The sequence below is a fragment of the Pelodiscus sinensis genome, chromosome 1, assembly GCF_052426305.1.
Source record: "Pelodiscus sinensis isolate ZL-2025 chromosome 1, ASM5242630v1, whole genome shotgun sequence".
In the NCBI taxonomy this organism is placed as follows: Eukaryota; Metazoa; Chordata; order Testudines; family Trionychidae; genus Pelodiscus; species Pelodiscus sinensis.
In genome coordinates this window covers 108,056,670-108,078,194 of record NC_143052.1, presented here as the reverse complement: position 1 = coordinate 108,078,194, position 21,525 = coordinate 108,056,670, and the positions used below count along the sequence as shown (strand labels likewise).

Genomic DNA, 21,525 nt, shown 5'->3' with positions numbered 1-21,525 from the left:
GGTGGTTAAACCAATATTTATATTTCCCAAACCAGCTTTGATATTGCCTTCCTAGTTAATCAGAAATCCAAACTATGCAGTTTTCTTACTGTACCCAGTCAGATAAAGTTCTACCAGTCCCTAAGGATCAGACTCATTACTTCCCAGGTCAATGAATATTTCAGACTTTGTCCCAACAGCTAATTCTTATTAATTAGACTAAAATGTATTAGAAAAGAGAGAGTGTTGTTGAAAAAAAATCAATAAACATACAGACACAAGTTCAATTCTTGAGGTCCAGATACATCAGTGGTGGGCAACCTGTGGTCTACGGGCCACATGCAGCCTGAGAGACATTTTGTTTACTGTTGCCCATGTGCAAGATTGCTAGATTCCACTGGTTTCCATCCACATAGGGTTTTTTCCTACCAGTATTACCAAAGTCATACCCAGGTACAGGAGTGGCCTGAGGCAGGCTGCGGCAGCTGGCGCCCCAGGCAGAATGCACGATCGGCACCCCCGCCTGCACAGCTGTCAATGGAATGACGTCATCATCGGGCGCTTCGTTGAAGGCAGTGCCCTAGGCGATGGCCGAGTTGGCCTATAGTCACAGGCTGCTGCTGCTCAGGTAAAGCAAGGACACCGGAAGCGAGGTGCATGCTGATTTCACACAACACTGACTCTGAGAGCCATATGCTCCCTTTGAATCCACAGTGCTGCTATGGTTCAATCAGTACACACCAGAAATTCTAGGTACACAAGTGCAGTTAGCAAAACTATCTTCTCCCGGGAAATGATCCTGGTTATGACAATTGTGCAGCCCACTGATATGAAAGAGGGCCACTCATGTGGCAACTTACGAGCGGTTATTAAGTCAATTTTATTATAAGGATACCAGGATCTCATCCTTTATGGCTTGCAGCTTTCCCCACGAGCAGCCAAGAAGGTATGAGATGAAAAAGGATCCTGTCCAAAGAGGCTTTATACAGTTGCAATAGCCTCTTGGCATAGGAGAACACAACAGGCTTTTGATGTAACCTTCTGTTTCCCAAACATGATGGCAATTAGCATTAAGCGGTTTATCACAAACTTGAAAGAGACAATGATTTTCTTTCACAGATGATTCATCTAAATGTTAATATTCCCTTTTGATCTCTGAATCACTAGATACAGTGATAGACAGGAACTGTCTGTTTACATGGTTAGCATCTCTAAGATATAAGTAAACATTATGACTAGTATTACCTCTAATTTCTAACAAATTAGATTTGCATTTCAAAGTTCTAGCCTAACTAGCACTGAACAGCCTTAATTACCATTTACATGCTTTTCTCACATGCCTCTACAAGTTGACTTCCCATCATTTGGCCTGGGATTGTTTAACCCTTTCTGGCCATGTGTCCTACTTGGCACAAGATTTTGTTGCATCTATAATACAGTGGTATCATATCAACAATGGTTTTTATGGTCATATTATAATCAGATAATGTCATAATGGATACCTGGGCTTTGCTGGCCCCACCCCCTCCCATCCCTGCTCTGACCTTCCTTAAATCCTCTACCACCTGCTGCCTGGTAAGTCTTTCTCCACACTCCTGTCTTTCTTTAGAGGTAAGAAGGCAAGTGGTGAGCTAGTAGCAGGCAGGAGAGTCTTATAGTGGGTGGGTGACCAGGTGAGAATAAGGCATAGGGTTTGGGGGAGAAGAGAAAAGGGATGCAGTGAGCCAGCAGTGGGTGGAGGGGTCTGGTGGTGAAGTAAGGAGGCCACCTTCCACCTATGCTCAAATGCAGATGGCTTCATTTCCCAGCAGCTACTGAATTCCTGGCATATGGCCAGAGGAGCCGACAGCCTCACCAGGCCAGCTTTGTGCTTCTGGAAGGGGCAAGAGCCTTGAGCAGAAGGGGCGGGGCCTTAGACAGACAGCCATCAGTGCCACCTAGACTGCGGCAAGCCCCGTCCCCAGCCTTCAGGGTTGCCTGGAGCCTGCCTCATGGTATTCCAACAGCAGTTAAAAGGACCCAGGACTCTGGTTGCTTTCCACAGTGGCCAGGAGCCCCGGGCTCTCTTAAATCATAGACTCATAGAGCCATCCGTCACCACTGAGAACAGCCTCACTCCATCTTCTCTGGAACTTCCCTTCAGGAAGTTGAAGGCTGCTATCAAATCCCTCCTCACTCTTCTCTTCTGCAGACTAAACAAACCCAAATCCCTCAGCCTCTCTTCATTGGTCATGTGCTCCAGCCCTCTAAGCATTTTGGTTGCCCTCCGCTGGACCCTCTCCAATGGGTCCACATCCTTTCTATAGTGGGGGGCCCAGCACTGGACCTAATACGCCATATGTGGCCTCACCATGGCTGAATAAAGGGGAATAATCACTTGTCTGAATCTGCTCCTCCTAATGCAACCTCATATGCCATTAGCTTTTTTGGCTACAAGGGCACACTGTTGACTCATATCCAACTTCTCATCCACTGTAATCCCCAAGTCCTTTTCTACTGAACTGCTACTTAGCCAGTCAGTCCCCAGCCTGTAACAGTGCTTGGGATTCTTCCGTTTCTGCACTTGTCTTTGTTGAACCTCATCAGATTCCTTTTGATCCAATCCTCCAATTTGTCTAGGTCACTCTGGATCCTATCCCTACCCTCCAACAAATCTACCTCTCTCCCTGTGGGTACGTCTACACTACAGCGCTAGTTCGAACTAACTTAGTTCGAATTAGTTAATTCGAACTAAGCTAGTTCGAACTAGCGCATCTAGAACTAAAAACTAGTTCGAACTAGCGTTTTGCTAGTTCGAACTAGCGCGTCCACACTGATTGGACGCAGGGGGGCATTTAAGGGCAGCTGAAACCGGTTCTGGCAGGGCATCAGGTCAGCAGTTGCTTTGTGTGGCTGCTGTCTGAGGCTATCTGAGGCTCGTGCTTAAAGGGACCCCCCCTGGACAGCCGGTTCTCAGCTTTTCCTGCTTGCTTGCCAACCTCGCCGAGGGACAGCAAAGCGTCGGTCTCTGTGCCCGTCTGTGTCGGTGCTTCCCTTCGGGGGGGACTGCCGCAGGTGGCAACATGGAGCCACGGCTCGCCCTGCACCTTCTGGTGCACGTTCTGGACTTGCTACTGCAAGCCTGCCAGCAATGGCTCGAGGCTGCCTGGCACCACCTGGGGAACGTCAGCCCCCTGCCTCTCCGCCTGGCCGCCCTGGGGGCCGTGGAGGAGCCGCGGCGGCGCCCCGGCACCGGCGTGCCCCGCCGCGTCTGGCGTCTGGACACCAGCAGCGACTGGTGGGACCGCATCGTCCTGGAGCGCTGGGACGACCGACAGTGGACCCAGAACTTTAGGATGAGGAGGGACACCTTCCTGGAGCTCTGCGAGTGGCTCGCCCCTGCCCTGCAAAGAAGGGACACTCGCATGAGGCCCGCCATCCCCCTCCAGAAGCGGGTGGCCATCGCCCTCTGGAAGCTCTCCACGCCGGACAGCTACCGATCCGTCGGGAACCAGTTCGGCGTGGGGAGATCCACTGTCGGAGCAGTGCTCATGCAGGTACGGCGCTCGTCGGCCACCGAGCCGGGGGGGGAGGGGGGCTGCGAGGAGGGGATGGGCCGCCCCAGGGACAAAGGGGGGGGCGGGAGGAGGCGAAGGCGCCCCGCACCGGAGGGGTCGGGCTGTCCCGGCCGTACTACACGCCGTCAGGGGGGTTGCTTCCGGGAGTGGGGCGCGGGGCACTGCCAGGGCATGAATGCTCCCAGCCACCCGGGCGCCCCACTGATTGACGCTTTGCTGTGTCTCTCTCCGCAGGTGGTCAAGGCCATCAACCGGGTGCTGCTCCGCAGGGTGGTCCGCCTCGCCGACCCGGATGCCGTCATCCGGGGATTCGGCGCCCTCGGCTTCCCCAACTGCGGGGGGGCCATCGACGGGACGCACATCCCCATCCGTGCCCCGGAACACCAGGCGTCCCGGTACGTCAACCGCAAGGGGTACTTCTCCGTCATCCTGCAGGCCGTGTGTGACCACCGGGGACAGTTCACGGACATAAATGTGGGCTGGTCCGGCAAAGCACACGACGCCCGGGTGTACCGGAACTCCTCCGTGTGCCAGCGGCTGCAGGACGGGACCTTCTTCCCCGACCGCCACATCAGGGTCGGGGACGTGGACATGCCCGTCTGCCTGGTGGGGGATGCCGCCTACCCACTGCAGCCCTGGCTCATGAAGCCCTACACGGGGCACCTCAATCCCTCCCGCCAGGCCTTCAATAACAGGCTGAGCAGGGCCCGCATCGTGGTGGAGGGGGCCTTCGGGCGACTGAAAGCCCACTTTCGATGCCTCCTCACCCGTCTGGACCTGGCCGAGCACAACATCCCTCCCGTGGTGGCGGCATGTTGTGTGCTCCACAATTTGTGTGAGCGGAAGGGGGAGGCTTTCTTGCCAGCCTGGATGGCTGAGGCTGACCGCATGGCTGGACACTACGGTCAGCCCCGCACCGCCGCCGTCCGGGAAGCCCAGCGGGGGGCCATCCGGATCCGGGAAGCCCTGCGGGAGAGCTTCCAGGTGGAGGAGGAGGAGGACTGACCTCTCCCTGCATGCCCCACCGGGGCCTTCTTCCACCCTACCTCCCCCCCTTCCCCTTTCCCCTCCCTATCTACTGTACAATAAAGACACCTGTTTTTCAAACAAAAACGTCTGTTTATTTCAGAGAACTGGGGTGGGGGAGGGAGGAATGAAGGTGGGAGAAGGGAGGGGGAAACCTGGGACGAGGGAGCTGGACGGGGAGGGGAGGGAAGGGAGGAAGGGAAAGGAAAGCTCAGGGGTGGGAGTCTGGGTGCCTCTCCCGTCTCGCCACACTGCGGGTCCGGGGGCGTTGGTGGGGAATGGTTGTGGAGGGGGGGGCAGAGAGGACAGGGGGTGTGGATGAAGCAGGAGCGGAAGCAGGAGCGGAAGCAGGAGGAACAGGAGGAGCAGGGGGAGCAGGGGGAGCAAGAGGGGGAGCAAGAGGGGGAGCAAGAGGGGGAGCAAGAGGAGCAAGAGGGGGAGCAAGAGGGGGAGCAAGAGGGGGAGCAGGGGGAGGAGGAAATGGAAAGCGGTCCAGCAGGCTCTGGAGGTGGCCTCGCAGGGCACGGCCCTGCTCCTCCAGGGCCTCCAGACTCCTCTGGCGCAGCCTGAGGTCCTCCTGGACCCAGTGGTCCTGGAGACGGAGCTGTCGGTCCAGGAACCGGAGATGCCGCCTCTGGTAGTCCTCCTGGTTCCTGGCTGTCCTGCTTGCCCGGGCGCGGGCGGCTGCTGCAGGCGGTGTGGTGCGCCCTGCAGTCCCCGGTGCTGCAGCTGTGGTGCAAGAAGACCAGCGGTCAATTACCCCAGGGGCCCAGGTGTGTGAAACCCAGCTCCCCTCTGCAAGGCCAGGGCCCCTGCAGGATCCCCAGCTGCTGCTCCGTAGTGGGCAAGGCCCAGGCGCACGGTCCCGGGGCTCCCTCTCGCCCCAGCCCCCCGTACACATAAGGGGAACACGAGGGTACTCACAGGTGGACGCCTCCCCGGCCTCTGATGATGCAGGCGAGCGGCTCTGTGGGGTGCCTCGGGGGTCCCGGGTCCTGGGAAGGCTGGCGGCAGGCTCCTGGCTCTCAGAGCCCTCTTCCTCCTCCTCGGTGTCCAGGAGCGGTCCCTCTGCCCCGGGGTCAATCACGTCCCGGGGGGCAGGGACGGCATGAGGCCCCAGGATGCGGTCCAGGGCATGGAAGTGGGGGCAGGCCTCCGGGTCAGCCTCTGGCAGGCAGGCCCGGGAGTAGGACTGCCGCAAGTCTTTAATCTTGCAGCGCACCTGCTCCCGGCTGCGCTGGTGGCCCCTGGCGGCCAGGCTGGCAGCCATGCGTCCATAGACGGCCGCGTTCCGGTGGCTAGTGCGGAGATCGTGGACATTTGAGGCTTCCCCCCAAACCTCGATGAGGTCCACGATCTCCGCACTTGACCAGGCGGGCGCCCGCCTTTTGCGCCCCCGGGCAGGCTCCCGGGAGCCGCCAGGCTGGTCGTGGGGAGCAGTGGAGGGCTGGGAACCCTCGGATGGCTGGCTCATCCTGTGGCAGGTGCAGGCTGTGCAGGCACGGGTGCTGGCAGCCTTGCAACTGGCACAAAGTGAGTAGCCAGCCCGTGGCCCTTTAAGGGCTCCGGGGCCGGGAGGGGGGCAATAGAGTTTCCCTGGTGTTGGCCAGAGTGGCCACCAGGGAAACCTGGGAAGCCTTAGCCTCCCACTAGTTCGAACTAAAGGGCTACACAGCCCTTAGTTCGAACTAGCTAGTTCGAACTAGGCGTTAGTCCTCGTAAAATGAGGTTTACCTAGTTCGAACTAAGCGCTCCGTTAGTTCGAATTAAGTTCGAACTAACGGAGCGCTAGTGTAGCGCATAGGAAAGTTAGTTCGAACTAACGTCCGTTAGTTCGAACTAACTTTGTAGTGTAGACATACCCTATCTTAGTGTTATCCGCAAACTTGCTGCAAGTGCAATCCGGGTCATTAAGTAAGATGTTGAACAAAACTGGCCCTAGAACTGATCCTTGGGGCACCCCGCTTGAAACCAACCGCCAGCCAGACATCGAGCTGTTGATCACTACCATTGAGCCTTACAATGTAGCCTGCTTTCCAGCCACCTTACAGTCCGTTTATCCAATCCGTACTTTCTTAACTTGCTGGCAAGAATATTGTGCAAGACCATATCAGAAGCTTTGCTAAAGTCAAGGTATGTCACATCCACCAACTTCCCCATGTCCACAGAGCCAGTTACCTCATCATAGAAGCTAATCAAGTTCGTCAAGCATGACTTGCCCTTGGTGAATCCATGTTGACTATTCCTGATCACTTTCCCTCTTTCAAAATGGATTCTTTGAGGATCACCTCCATAATTTTTCCAGGGACTGAGGCGAGGCTGACCAGTCTATAGTTCCCTGGATTGTCCTCCTTCATTTTTTAAAAGATTGGCACTACATTTGCCTTTTTCCAATCATCTGGGATCTCTCCCAGTCTCTACGTGTTTTCAAAGATAATGGCCAAAGGCTCTGCGATGACATCTGCGAACTCTCTCAGATTAAATCCGGACCCATGGATTTGTGTACGTCTTGCTTTTCTAAATAGTTTTTAACCATTTTTTTTTTCACCAAGGGCTGCCCACCTCCTTCCCATACTCACTGCATTGTCTAGTGCAGTAGTCTGGAAGCTCACCTTCTCTGTGAAGACAGAGGCAAACAAAGCATTGGGCCCTAGGCAACAGCTCCCGTTGGTCGGCCTGCATGTGGCTGTACTTGCTGGGGAGGAAGGCAAGAGCATATGAGTACAACCCTTGAGAACAGATGTAGTCACGCAATACACTCCCACTGAATCTGTCTCAAGTGATGTGGATTCCAGTTCCTGGCTGGTTTTCACTTGCAGGCGCACTCGTAGCCTGGATGGATACAATGCAACCTCACAAGGGGTGCACCAGCAGAGCCATCCCCTCCATAGGATGGTCTGGGGGAACTGTCCCAGGCCCTGCACTTTGTGGGGGCACCGTGGTGGCCGCCTTAACCATCCTGTGGATGGGACAGTACCCAAAATTGATCTTAGTTTCAGGGCCCAGGACAGCTTAGGGATTACCTGAGGAGCAAGGGTGCCACTTCAGGAGAGCATGGGGTCAGCAGCCGTGCATACCAGAATGCAGCTTGCTTTTCTTCCCGTTCCCCTGGTTATCAGGGAGCCAGGGGAAAGTACTTGCATTCCATGAATTACTCCTCTCAGGAGTGAGAGGTATGCATGGAAGTGGTATACTTTCCCCTCGCTCCCTGACGTAAGAGGAACTGGAAGAAAAGCAAGCCACATCCTGGTGTACATGGCTGCTGCCCTCCTCCTCCCAAAATGGCACCCTTGCTGAGGAGGTGGGAAGTGGAGCACTCCAGCCCCTCCACTCCCTTGAGTCATGCAGGGCTCTGGAGAGTGCAGACAGAGCGGGCCAGGGCTGTGGCCAGAGCACTCCTGCTTCCTGCTGCTCCCATCACTGTGGTGAGTGTGGGGGCCTGACCCCTGCAGCCAACCCATGCCAGGCCCCCAGAAATGCACCAGGTTATGTCTCTCGGGGAGGGGGCTTCAGGGTAGAGGTGCAGTGGAGGTGAGAAGGGGCAGAGCGGGGTGGGAAGAGGCCCTAGGGAAAGAGGTGAAGCAGGGGTGAAAAGAGACAGGGCAGGGCCCAGGGAAAGGAGTGTTTGCACTAGGCCCCATGCGTGGGGCCAGGACAGAGTTGCACTGGGCCCTGCGCTCCCTTAAGGATGACCCTGTGCACCAGTGACAGCTAATATTCCCAGTGCATACATCTGAAGATTTAGAGTGTCAACTGAAAACCGCTGCAGAGAGTCCTGCTTTCTTTCCCTGCTTGCTTTTATATCCAGAAAACGATACCATAACTTCATATCCATACCTGAACTGAGAGTTTATTCTGGGATGAGAGCTTCTGGAACATTTGAGGTCCATACATAAGATACGATGCTTACGTCTGATGCTCTCTAAGTAAACATCAGCTTTCAACAGTCTGAAAAGCACTCCATACCAGCCTGGATATGGGACATGTGCCTCAATGAGAGCTGCTGATGAGTCTGAGGTAGCCGCCTCATCCTTGAGTAAGGGGTGCTAAATTATGCTTTGGACTTAACTATCTTGAGCAGTTTAGTATCATCTGCAAATTTTGCCACATCACTGTTTATCCCTTTCTCCAGATCATTTATGAATATGTTGAATAGGATTGGTCCCAATATGGATCCCACCAAGATACCACTAGCAACCTCTCTCCATTCAGTAAACTGACCATTTATTCCTCTTTGTTTCCTATCTTTTAACCAATTAACTATCCATGAGAGGACCTTCCCTCTTATCCCATGACAGCTTACTATGCTTAAGAGCCTTCGGTGAGGAACCTTTTCAAAGGCTTTCTGGAAATATAAGTACACTATATCTTCTTATCTCCTTGTTCACGTGCTTGTTGACTCTCTCAAAGACTTTTAGTAGATTAGTAAGGCATGACTTCCCTTTATAGAAACCATGTTGACTTTTCACCAACAAATTATGTGCATCTGTGTGTCTAATAATTCTGCTCTTAACTATAGTTTCAACCAGTTTGCCCAGTACTGAGGTTAGACTTATTGATCTGTAATTGCCAGGATCACCTCTAGAGACCTTTTTAAAAATTGGTGTCACATTAGTTATCCTCTAGTTATTATTTAAAGGATAGGTTACAATCTACAACTAATATTTCTGCCATTTCACATTTGGGTTCTTTTATAACTCTTGGGTGAATGCCATTTTGACTTGGTGACTTGTTGCTGTTTAATTTTTCAGTACATTCCAAAAGCTCTTCTAATGACACCTCAGTCTAAGACAGTTCCTCAGATTTGTCACCTAAAAAGAATGGCTCATAGAAGTAACTTATTTCTTGAAATGGGAGAGAGAATCAATAATATTGTATTTTAAAACTTGCGAGACACACGGCCTGCCTGGAAGTCGTACCACAAAGGCCTAGAAAGCACTACATCCTCATTGACAGAAATACTTTAACATGGATCACTTGGGCTTATGGCTTGCTCTTGCAGAAAAGGTGCTGGTATACCCTAGTTTGTCACCCCACTCGTGTGTGGCTAAGGGAACCTATAGGCCATGGATGGTTAGTGCCAGGGTGAGCTCCATGTGGGCACCCCTTGGTGATAGACTGTACAATAGAGCAGACTGAAAAATAGTGGAAGATTTTGTGGCTACACTTCAGAACATTTCAGCCAGACGCAAACTGGGAGCCAGGAGGCAAGTCCACAGAGGGCATGTTGGAGGGGCTCCAATATCAGTGGGGATGTCCCCTTCCTCTGGACACCAAATTTCATCAAATTCCAGAGGCTCTCCCTTCCTCAGTGGCCTTGTAAGGGGGAATGTTTACCTGCTGGAAGCAGTGTGGGCAGATCCTGCTGCTGAAGCATGGGGGTGGCTGCAGCCACAGCATTTTATTGGACTTTACACAGGGGCGAGTGAATACTGCTGCACTAGTCACCTCATGTCACTCAGTTTGAGTTGCAAGGCTTCCTTCTTCTCCACCCTCAGGCTCTTCTTAATCCTGTAGCCCAGCTCCATTCATCTCTTGCTGCTTGTCCCAGGGCAGACTCACCCCCATGGCTCCTTCTGCTGATAGCCCTGGGAATTAACTCTTGTCAGTGCACTGGATGCCTCCCTCTGGCTGGTGTCTCCCCGTGCCCTCACTTTCCTTTCTGGTCCAGGCCTGCATCACTCTTAGAGCACAGTGTCCTCTTCAGGGCACTTCCCTCTGGCAGTACCTGCTCCAGGGTCACTCAACCCCCTTCCGGGGGGAGGGGTGTTTGAGTATCTGCACTCCAGGGTCCTCCCCTCCCAGGGCACACCCAGTTCCCTTGTACCCTCCTTGCCTCAGTGACCCACTGCCAGTTTTCATCTAGCCCCTGCTTCAGGGACAGACTGCAGTCTGAAATGGCCACTCATCATTGGCAAGGCGGTGTGGACCTGCTGCCTCTTCCTATCCTGGACCCCCTAGCACTCTCAGGCCTTGCCTCAGGCTCTGGACCCTGGGAGTGATGTCAGGTCGGAGTTCGCCAGCTCTGCCTTCCTTCCCCAGCACTGCTCTACCTCCAGGAAGCCTCCTGCTTCCCAACTTCAGAGGTATCCGAGGGGTAGCCGTGTTAGTCTGAATCTGCAAAAGCGACGAGGAGTCCTGTGGCACCTTATAGACTAACTGAAGTGTAGGAGCATAAGCTTTCGTGGGCAAAACGAAGTGGGTCTTTGCCCACAGAAGCTTATGCTCCTACACTTCAGTTAGTCTATAAGGTGCCACAGGACTCCTCACCGCTTTTGCAACTTCAGAGGAGTAGCCAAGAGAGTCTGAAACGAGGAAGAACTTTAAAAACAACCAACAGTCTAGTGGCGCCTTAAAGACTAAAACACATAGATGGTATCATGAGCTTTTGTGGGCAAAAACCCACTTGCCAGGTCCCTCCTGCTCTCCAACCAGAGGGTTTTTTTGCGCTAAAACAGAGCTAATTAATTATGCAAATTATTCCACACTTAGCCTCATTTGCATATTTCTTGAGCAAAACAGACGCAGTGTGGCCATAGCCTCAGTGTATAGTAGTCTTCTTCTTCTTTGCCCTTAGCTACTATGGGAGCATAGGCCAACAACAATTTATTTCCAAGCAATTAAGAGGCAACTAAGGAGTGTGGGCATGGGGCTAGCAACCCCATCCTGTAAAAATAAACATATGCTACAAAAATATCAACAATTTCAATTTGAGTGTATAGTAGTATAAGCCGCTATATGGCATAGCAAGTGGCTAAGCTTCAGTCTGCAGCTGCTTCCTTGACAGCACCACCCCATGGTGCAGCTGAGAACTCTTTGAAGCCACAGCAGTAAGAAATTCATTTAGAAGTGGTTGGAGTATGTTTTGCAGCCTCTCTTGAAGTCTCTTGAGACTGTGTACAGATGTGGTCTCCTCACCTCAAAGAAGATATTTTGGCCTTGGAAAGGTTCAGAAAAGGGCAACTAAAATGATTAGGGGTTTGGAACGGGTCCTATATGAAGAGAGGTTAAAATGACTGGGACTTTTCAGTTTGGAAAAGAGGAGACTGAGGGGGGATATGATAGAGGTATATAAAATCATGAGTGGTGTGGAGAGGGCCGATAAAGAAAAGTTATTTATTAGTTCCCTAAATAGAAGAACTAGAGGACACCAAATTAAGTTAATGGGTACCAGATTTAAAACTAATAAAAGAAAGTTCTTCTTCACACAGCATGTAGTCAACCTGTGGAACTCCTTGCCAGAGGAGGCTGTGACGGCTAGGACTATAATAGAGTTTAAAGAGAAGCTAGATAATTTCATGGAGGCTAGGTCCATAAAAGGCTATTAGCCAGGGGATAAAATGGTGTCCTTGGCCTCTGTTTGTCAGAGGCTGGAGAAGGATGGCAGGAGACAAATCACTTGATCATTGTCTCCGGTCCACCCTCTCTGGGGCACCTGGTGCTGGCCACTGTCGGCAGACAGGCTACTGGGCTAGATGGACCTTTGGTCTGACCCAGTACGGCCGTTCTTATGTTCTTATGTCCCACAGGCCACACTAAGTCTGGATGACCAGGGATATGCTTGCTGGTTGCCTAGATAGATCATTTTTTATGGTCCCTTCTCATGCTAGCAAGTTTCTACAAGTTCCAATGGGGCAGTGGATAAAGTGTTCTAAAGCCCTCATGGGATTTAGGAACCTAAGCTCCATTTTAAAAAGTGATGTCACTGTTTAAGAACCTAAATTTCATTGACTGTCAGTGAGAAGTAGGTCCCTAAAAGGCTTGTCTATACTTACTTGGAGATCTATACTTTGGGGATTGATCTTTTGGGGTTTGATTTAGCAAGTCCAGTAAGGACCCACTGAATCAAATGCTGGTGGCACCCCTATCCATCCTGGTACTCCACGGGGTCGTGAGGAGTAAGAGAAGTTGACGGGGGAGTCGTCAACCACCTGCAGTGGGACCACTAAAGCAATCTGATTTAAGGTATGTTTACTTCAGCTATGCTAGTCTCGTAGCTGGAGTTGTGTATCTTAAATAGAATTTTTCCCTCCGTGTAGACCTGGACTAAGCCCCTTAGTGCTAGTCTACCTTGTATAGCAATGAAAACTACAAGTAAATTCTGATAGTGCACAACATGTTGATGTACACTAATTGGCCCATGTGGACCCTGCTGGTGCCCACTGAGGGTACAGCTATATTGCAATAAGAAACAACCACAGCAGCATCTCAAAGCCCAGTTCTACAGAGCTGAGCTTGTGGGACTCCTGCTACTGTGCTAAAAATAGCTCTGTGAATATTCCCACCTGGGTTCTGAAATCTACTCCCTACCCAGGCTTCAGAGACCAAGCTCCAGCCTAGTCTGGAACATTTACACAGCTGTTCTTAGCAGGGAGGCATAAGCCCCAAGAGACCTGGGCTCTGAGACTGCTACATATGTTTTTAGCAATGTAGTCCTATCCTGTAAGTTTCCTCCTTCCCTGCTGCTTCAGGCAGAAGGGTTGTTGTGAATGTTCCCAATCTACTAGAACCCATTTGTTATTTTCTTGGGCAGGAGTCAGGTGGGTGGGTGGGTGGGTGGCGGGGGGAATAATAAAACATACTGAAAACAGACAAAGCTTTTGTGGAATGAAACACAAATGAATCCTGTGTGGTGTGGTTTGCTGTCAGTATACTCATTCCTCAAAAAACACACAAAGGCACCTATTGCCCAAAGTGTGGATTTTGCAATTTTGTAAATAAAAAGGAAAAAAACAACATAAGAATCTAGTCCTAGTCTAGCAACTAGTTAGGTAGGTTTCCTGCTCTTTTGTATTTGCCTTTAACTACCAATATACTGTACAGCATCTAACCTACTGTGACATTTGAACTGATTCTAATACGCTAAAAACACAGTTGACTGATTCTGATACTGAATGAGAGCACAAATTAAAACTTGGCAACATTTAGAATTCAACTCTCCTGCCCCCTGTGATTTTACGCCCATACCTTTTTTCTATTGCAATGCAATAAACTGTGATAACCTTCTTTTCAAACATAGATATAAGATACAAAAGTGGATCTTCTGTTTTAAATGCAGTTAGAGAAGGAATGAGCTATTTCATTCTTATGATTCTATTTCTTTGTTGTTAATTAGCTTGCACTAGATTCCCTCATCAACCAGTAATCCAGCAAATCCCTCTGCAACCTTCTTCAACTGCTTGTGTAAATTTTGTGTCTCTTGATACAGTCCCTTGATGTACGAAGTTTGTGCTGTGCTTTGATCAAAGTCCTCCTTATCCTTAGTGCAAATTTCAGCATAACTACAGGCAGTCCCCGGGTTACGTACAAGATAGGGACTGTAGGTTTGTTCTTAAGTTGAATCTGTATGTAAGTCAGAACTGGCGTCCAGATTCAGCCGCTGCTGAAACTGATCAGTTTCAACAGCGGCTGAATCTGGACGCCAGTTCTGACTTACATACAGATTCAACTTAAGAACCCCAGGCTCCGCGGCTTTGCTCTGCTTTGCTCCCCGTCCCCCTGGTCTGCAGACCAGGGGGACGGGGAGCAAGCAGAGCAAAGCCGCGGAGCACGCGGGCAGCGGACAGCCCAGACAGGTCTGGGCTGTCCGCTGCCCGCGTGTTCCGCCGCTTTGCTTCCTCTCCCTGGTCTGCTGGAGACCAGGGAGAGGGAGGGCCCCGTTCGTAACTCGGGGACTGCCTGTACATTAGTTGAATGCAAATACTGTGATCCCTGTGATCAGCAAAGATGCTCAAGATGAAGTCTTTCAGTTGAAGTGAGAAGGGGCTTGGTTCTTTTAATTTTTACTCTCGTCCTTCATTTCCCTCATCTAGTAGCACACCTCCAAGTTGAAATCTGTATATACAAGTACATCTGTGGTGAATTGCTTCCATCATAAGTTGCTCATTTTGTTCTTCACTGTCGGCACAGAAGACAGGAGTGAAGTGCAGTAAGGATGTGTTACAATCTGATACAATATCCAGGAGGATATCCAAATATTCATGTGTAAATGAAAATCCTAGCTTTGTAAGGAGCTTTCACATCAGAGTACAGGCAGTCCCCGAGTTACGCGGATCCGACTTATGTCGGATCCGCACTTACGAACGGGGCTTTCTCACCCCGGAGCTCGCAGGCAGTGGGACTGGCCAGAGTGCAGCAGTCCCGCCACCTCGACCTCCAGGGCAAGAAAAGCTGCTCCGGGTGCCCCTGGTCTGCTGGGGACCGTCTCCAGCAGACCAGGGACACCTGGAGCAAAGCCGGGGAGGCGGAGGGGTCCCGTGCCTCTGAGGCTTTCCTCTGGCAAAGCCGGGGAGGTGCGGGACTCCGCCGCCACTGCGGCTTTGCTCCCGGTGTCCCTGGTCTGCTGGAGACGGTCCCCAGCAGACCAGAGGCACCGGGAGCAAAGCCGCAGCGGCAGAGGGGTCCCGCGCCTCTGAGGACCGTCTCCAGCAGACCAGGGACACCGGGAGCAAAGCCACGGAGCACGCGGGCAGTGGACAGCCCAGACGCGCCGCTGCTGTCCCTCTGCCAGTGTGTTCCACGGCTTTGCTCCCCGTCTCCCTGGTCTGCTGGAGACCAACAGACCAGGGAGACGGGGAGCAAAGCCGGGGAGCACGCGGGCAGCCGACAGCCCAGACGCGCCGCGGCTGTCCCGCTGCCGGCGTGTTCTGCGGCTTTGCTCCCCGTCTCCCTGGTCTGCTGGTCTCCAGCAGACCAGGGAGACGCAGAGCAAAGCCGCGGAGGACCCGGCCGGCGGGACCACGGTGCGTCTCGGTCCCCCGCCTGTGTCTCCCTGGTCTGCTGGGGGGGAGGGGCGCAGCTAGTACGCCCGCCCCCCCCCAGCAGTTCAGGCTTTTCTCCGGACGCCTGTGGTAAGCAGCTGGGGCGCTGCCGGTTGGTCCCGCAGCGCCGCTCTGGGCGCTACTGGACCAAGCCAGCAGCACCCCAGCTGTTCTGCCCCAGGCGTCCTGATTCAGCCGCTGCTGGTCAGTTTCAGCAGCGGCTGAGTCAGGACGCTTGGGGCAGAGCAGCTGGGGTGCTGGTGGATTGGTCCAGTAGCACCGAGGAGTGGCGCTACTGGAGCAACCCAGCAGCACCCCAGCTGCCCTGCCCCAGGCGTCCCCAAGTCAGCCGCTGCTGAAACTGACCAGCACTGACTACAGGAAGCCCGAGGCAGAGTTGCTCTGCCCCGGGCTTCCTGGAATCAGCCGCTGGTCAGTTTCAGTAGCGGCTGAATCTGGACGCCAGTTCCGACTTACATACAGATTCAACTTGAGAACAAACCTACAGTCCCTATCTTATACGTAACCCTGGGAATGCCTGTACTGTACACTTTAATTGTACTAAACCATCTGACCACTAGATGGCACCATAACCCAAGAGATTTGAAGCAAAATACAATGCTATGTAGCACTTTTCTATCCAAGAGATTTGGGCATTGTAGATTCCCAGCCTTCCAGTTAAAAACTGGGATTTGGGACTTATTTGTCACTTCAGAGGATAAGCAAGGGCCCCTTAAAAGGCTGTTTGCTAAATCTCAGACTCTCTGTCAGAAGGTTTCTACAAAGAACAAAAGACTCAGCAACTGAGTTCATAATGTAGGCCTGTCAGCTGAGACTCCCAAAGCATATTAGCAGTGAGCTTCAGGGTAGGGAGGGGTGTGCATGTGTAAAGGGAGATAGACAAAGGCAGGTCACAGCCTCAAGAGAGCCCTGATGTGTAGTAGCACCACCTTCTATTTTCCTCTGAATGGTTGCTGATCCTCCACACAGGCGGGTAGCAGCAAATTTAGCCAGGGTTGTGTGTGTGTGTGTGTGTGTGTGTGGGAGGGGTGGGAGTGGATAACAACAGTCCAGCCTCTGCTCTACTGATTGTACCCCAGGGGAATGGTAAATGGAGACACCGCCACAGGTCTGCACTGATTGGTGAAGAGAGGAGGCCTACTGTAGTGTGTGATGAGCTGAATCTTGTGGTTCAGAGCAGCAATCAGGAATAGGAGTCCAGAGTCAGGAGAAATCAGGAATAGGAGCAAAGTTTACCTGGAGTGAAGCATGGCAAAAGCAGGGCTGAGTCATACAGACACTATTACAGCAGTCCTTTGTTTGTTTAAAAAAAAAAGTGCCAGTACTTCAGGGGAAAAGTTGTTGAGCTCTGACTGGAGGTGCTGATACAGCAAACCAGGCAGTACCATCACACACAAAAAAGCACTGATCACAAGTATGGACAAATGCTATGAGCAGCTGTTAGCTTTGTTGCTGGCTGGGTTTAAAAAATGATCTGCTGTCTCTTCCCACTAGTCAGGTGGCATAACTAATCAAACAGCCTGCTAAAAGCCAGCTGTGCTGATTAGGTTGCTTGGAGACTGGTTCTGCTGCAGACCCTGATACTTTCCTCTTTCTGCACTCCCAGGGCTATGTCTACACTGCAGGCTTCTTGTGCAAAAACAGTTTTGTGCAAGAGTTCTTGTGCAAAAGTTCTTGCGCAAGACAACATCCACACTGCCATGTGCTTTTGTGCAAGAGTATCCATGGCAGTGTGGACACTCTCTTGTGCAAGAAAGCTCTGATGGCCATTTTAGCCATAGGGCTTTCTTGCGCAAGAAACCTGTGTTGCCTGTCTACACTGCATTCTTGTGGAAGAGCTCTTGCACAAGAGGACTTATTCCTCGTGGGGAGAGGAATGGCTCTTGTGCAAGAAGCTCTGTATTCCGACGCTTTACTGTAAATTTACTTGTGCAAGAACATGAGTGCAGTGTAGATGCTCTGCAAGTTTTTGCTCAATAACACCTGTTCTTGCACAAAAAGCCTGCAGTGTAGATGTAGCCCCCGTGTAAAGGCAATGCTGGGAGAGGTGTGGGAGGACAGACAGTCTCTTGTTGGAAAACAGATGAGGAGATTGGAAGGAAAATTGATGTTTAGGTGGAGGAAACCTAGTGGGAAGGAAACATACAGGTAGAGGAGACAGAGTTTGAGCACAGAGAGGATCTGAGAGAGAGAAGCATATTATAAATTTGCTTCAGGAAGGGATATAGACTGTATAATATCAGTTTGCAAGAGGAGGGGAGGAATGTTCCCACTAGATCCCTTTGAAAGAGGCTGCTGATACAGAAAACCTGGGAAACCCTGATCCAGACTCAGTTAACTTTATTTCATCAGGGCTTTTATGAGTGAATTCAGATAGTTTTTCTTCACTTTACTAAGAAAGGGTGTGTCCATTTCCCATCTTATTTTTTATTTACATTTTTAAATGTAGGGTTAGTTCATCCTACTTTGCAAGACTTTTTCAAAAATCTTTTTTTTTTGACACAATTATAAAACATGAATTTATATAGAGACCAGGAGAGAGCAGTGTGTAATGTAAACATTGATCTGAGAGAATGTTATGTTCCATCCCATTAAGAAGTTTTATCTCACATCTGTATGATGAATGGTCACATTTTAAAGAAAATGGCCATTGTATTTTGATTGAATTTGGTGCTGATGAGTTTTAGTTTCATGAATACAGATGTAATGCTCAAGAACATAGTAATATTAAAAAAATACAATATAATTCAACAGTGAGATCTTTTATATGCATTAATTTAGGTTATATAATTTCCACTCCACTTTCAGAGTTAGATAGAATTTAGATGGATAACTCCTATTACTGTCAATGACATTAGTATGGTTAAAGCCTATACTAGCCTTTGAAGGTTCAAGTTCTGATCTTGTAAAGATTTATCCAGGTGGTGCTTAATTTGATGCAATGTCGGTGAAATCCCGGCTGTTAGTCAATGGCAAAACTCCCATTAACTTTGATGTGGCCCATTTTTCACTCTGAGTAGTTCTGTTGTAGTGATTGCAGGATTGGAGCTTTAAGGTTTTACTCCTTACAAGCCAATATTCACACAGCAAGATAATCTCAAAACAATATTGTTTTCAGTCACCAAATTCTATTTTTATTTTGAGTATAACGTCTTGAATTTCTTCCAGATAGCCAATAATTAATAATTATTTTTCCCTACAGGAATGTATCTACTATAAATTGTATCACACTAATTATTTTTGTTTCATTTTGTTCTTTTCTTTCAGATGCAGAACTGAAAACCGATTAGAACACTGGCGTGGGAAATATTTCTTATCAGTAAGTATGAAGGGCCATGGAATTCTAAGAGTTTCAATCTTAAAAAGAAAAGCCAAACAAACAAATTGTTGGCACCTCTGATGTTGCAGCATTGTGCTAGGGCATGAGAACATGAAAATGTAACAGGCTACTTTATTTTCATAGTCCTGGCTAAGTGAAACACAAAGAATAAGCTATCAGTTTAAGGAGTGGAAAGTAAATTAGGCTGCAAAGATCTTTTCTGATGTTGTAATCTCAGTTGCTCTCTTTAAGGAAGAACATTTGGCCTTTTTAAAAATAATGCAATTTTTAATTAGACTATTCCTGTGAACAATCCCAATCTAACCTCAGAAAGAATCACAGAAGTCAGATAGTCTGATCTAGCCCCCTGCCATTGCAGAATTTTTTTCCTTTTAAACTGGTATCTCAAGGCAGACCCAGCAGCAGTGCTGCCATACTAAATGCTGTCCCCTTTAAGGGATGTAAGAGGAAAAAGATGCACGTGGCTTCCAAAGCAGAGCACGAGTTTGATGACCTCACTGTGCTGGTGCACGCGAACCAGGAAACAGAAGACAGGCAAATACCACTTGCTAACCTTAGCAACAACACAAGTTGCAAAAAATAACAAAAGGACAAATTAAGTCACTGTGCTGACTGATTCCGGAGTTAAGCTGTCACAGTAATATCAAAGGTAGGTTTAACAAAAAAGAAAAGTTAGTATCTTGTCTGCAATAGTGTTAGCACGTTTCTAACAAGGACTGCTTTTACTGGTAGAGTCACTGCTCCCCTGGCCAATGAAGACAGGGATGGATGGACGTGATTTAGTTTAGAACACTTTACAATGCTGTGCTGAGCAGCAGGCTTGCTGCACTACAAAGCCATGAGGCTGGAAAGAGAGGTACATGGTCAGTGAAGCAGATCTGGCAGATCTTGTTTGGATTAATTTTAAGGCAGTTTAAAATCAATTCAAAAAGGCTCCTTGCAGTTGAGTTCTTCTATCAACATATGTGTGTTTTACTCTTATGTTTCTTATTTTTTAAAACCAGTTTTTCCTCTCCTGTTGCTGTAGGAAAAACCCATATGTCTAGGCAAACTGTCCAAAGAGGGGAAATCATGACACTGACCATAAAATAAAGTGCAGTCAAATGCATAGTACAAACTGAAAAAAAGTATTTTTTTCCTCTCTTTTTGGTAGATTCAAAGATTTTAAGGACAGAAATTACCATTAGATCTAGTGAATATGACCATTTCTACAACACAGAATTTCACATAGTCTGTGATGTCTTTCAGCTTCATAAATTCATAGTTTAGAATCAGAAGGAACTATGTAGTCTGACATCCAGTATGAGAAATTAACTTTCACCCTTATCCTGAGCCCAATAACTTGTGTCTGACTAACAAGCTTAAATTAGGTTTCGCTAAAGAGCGTCTTCCAAAAGGGCATCCAGTCTCTGCCTGAAGACATCAAGAGATGGAGGATGCACCACTGCCATTGGTAGTTACTTCCAGTGGTTAATCTTGTACAACATAATTAACAATGTGTGCCTAATTTCTCATTTGAATCTGCCTGGCTTCAGCTGCCAGACATTGGTTCTGGACTGGTTATACCACTGTGTACTTGATTTTAAAGAGCCCTTTGGTACCTGGTCTTTTCTTCCTATTAAGTACTTGTACACTGTAATCTACCCAAATTATTTTTGTGGCTCTTTTCAGAATCTTTTTTAATTTTGTTGTTGCCTTTTGCAAATGTGAATGTTAGAAATGTACATAAAAAACAACGACTAGTGTTTCTCAACCAGTGGTACAAGTACCCTTAGGGGTACTTGAGAGAAAACTGGGGGGTACATCAACACAACTGGAACTTGGAGAAAACTGAATTTTTGTTTTTAGTTTTACATTACTTTATTATTTTTGTACTTTTTACACCAACAAATTTCATCACCAGCCTGGCTACGTTTAAGTTGTTTAAACAAATGTGTTGCAATAGTAGAAAAAAAAAGGGTGTCTGAAAACTGTAGGTACTGGGGGTACTTATAACTTTTTTTAAAGGGATACTTTAGGTTGAGAAATAATGGTCTAGTAGCACCTTAAGGACTAACAAAACACGCAGATGGTATCGTGAGCTTTCGTGTGCATAACCCACTTCTTCAGTCATCTGCATTTGACTGGGCCCAGGCTAACAGGTGATTCAGATGGCTCTGTAAAATTATCCTGTTATCATGTAGCATTCCACTAATTTTTGTGTCATCTGCAAATGTTATCATCTGTGGCTTTTTATTTACTTCTAGATCATTGCGCAAAGTGTTGAATAGTACTGGGCCTAATATTGATTACTGTAGAACCTCACTAGCAACTTTCCATTCGATGATGATTGACAACTACTTTTTGAGAGCTGCCTGTTAGTAAGTGCTGAATTCATATAACACATGCTCTGTGGATGTTGTTCAATGCTGTATTTTAATCAATGTCGAACAGTATTACATCAAATGCTTTACAGTGTATTGTATAGTTACCTGTTTCCTATGTTCCTGACTGAGCACTTGGGCGGCCGTCAGGAGAGATTCAAATGCCATCCCAGCTGGCACATGTCTTTTTACTGGTAGTGAACATTTGCACATGGTTTGTTGCACATAACAAAATTTATTCTAACAAAACATGTAGATGGTATCATGAGCTTTCATGGGCACAGCCCAGTTCTTCAGAAGTGGGCTGTGCCCACGAAAGCTCATGATACCATCTACATGTTTTGTTAGTCTGTAAAGTGCTATCAGACCATTTGTTGTTTTTTCCGGTACATACTAACTTGGCTATCCCCTGAAGCTTCAAAATTTATTCTGTATGTGGATGGAAAAAAAATAGAGGGAACATTGCTTATGTCATTCAG

General features: G+C 49.1%; 1 protein-coding gene across 6 annotated transcripts in view; it reads left to right on the top strand.

Moving 5' to 3' along the window:
* Nucleotides 1-21,525, top strand: part of ETFBKMT (electron transfer flavoprotein subunit beta lysine methyltransferase) — a 49,900-nt gene that overhangs the window by 14,300 nt on the left and 14,075 nt on the right. For 3 of the 6 annotated variants that reach the window (XR_001367680.4, XM_006114398.5, XM_014569200.4), the window contains exons 1-2: nucleotides 19,172-19,332; nucleotides 20,930-21,043. The gene's annotated coding sequence lies outside the window, so the exon portion shown is untranslated. Of the gene's footprint in view, nucleotides 1-18,610; nucleotides 18,663-19,171; nucleotides 19,333-20,929; nucleotides 21,044-21,525 lie in introns of those variants that run through there. The other 3 variants (XM_075940544.2, XM_075940553.2, XM_006114400.5) reach the window with 2 other exon arrangements.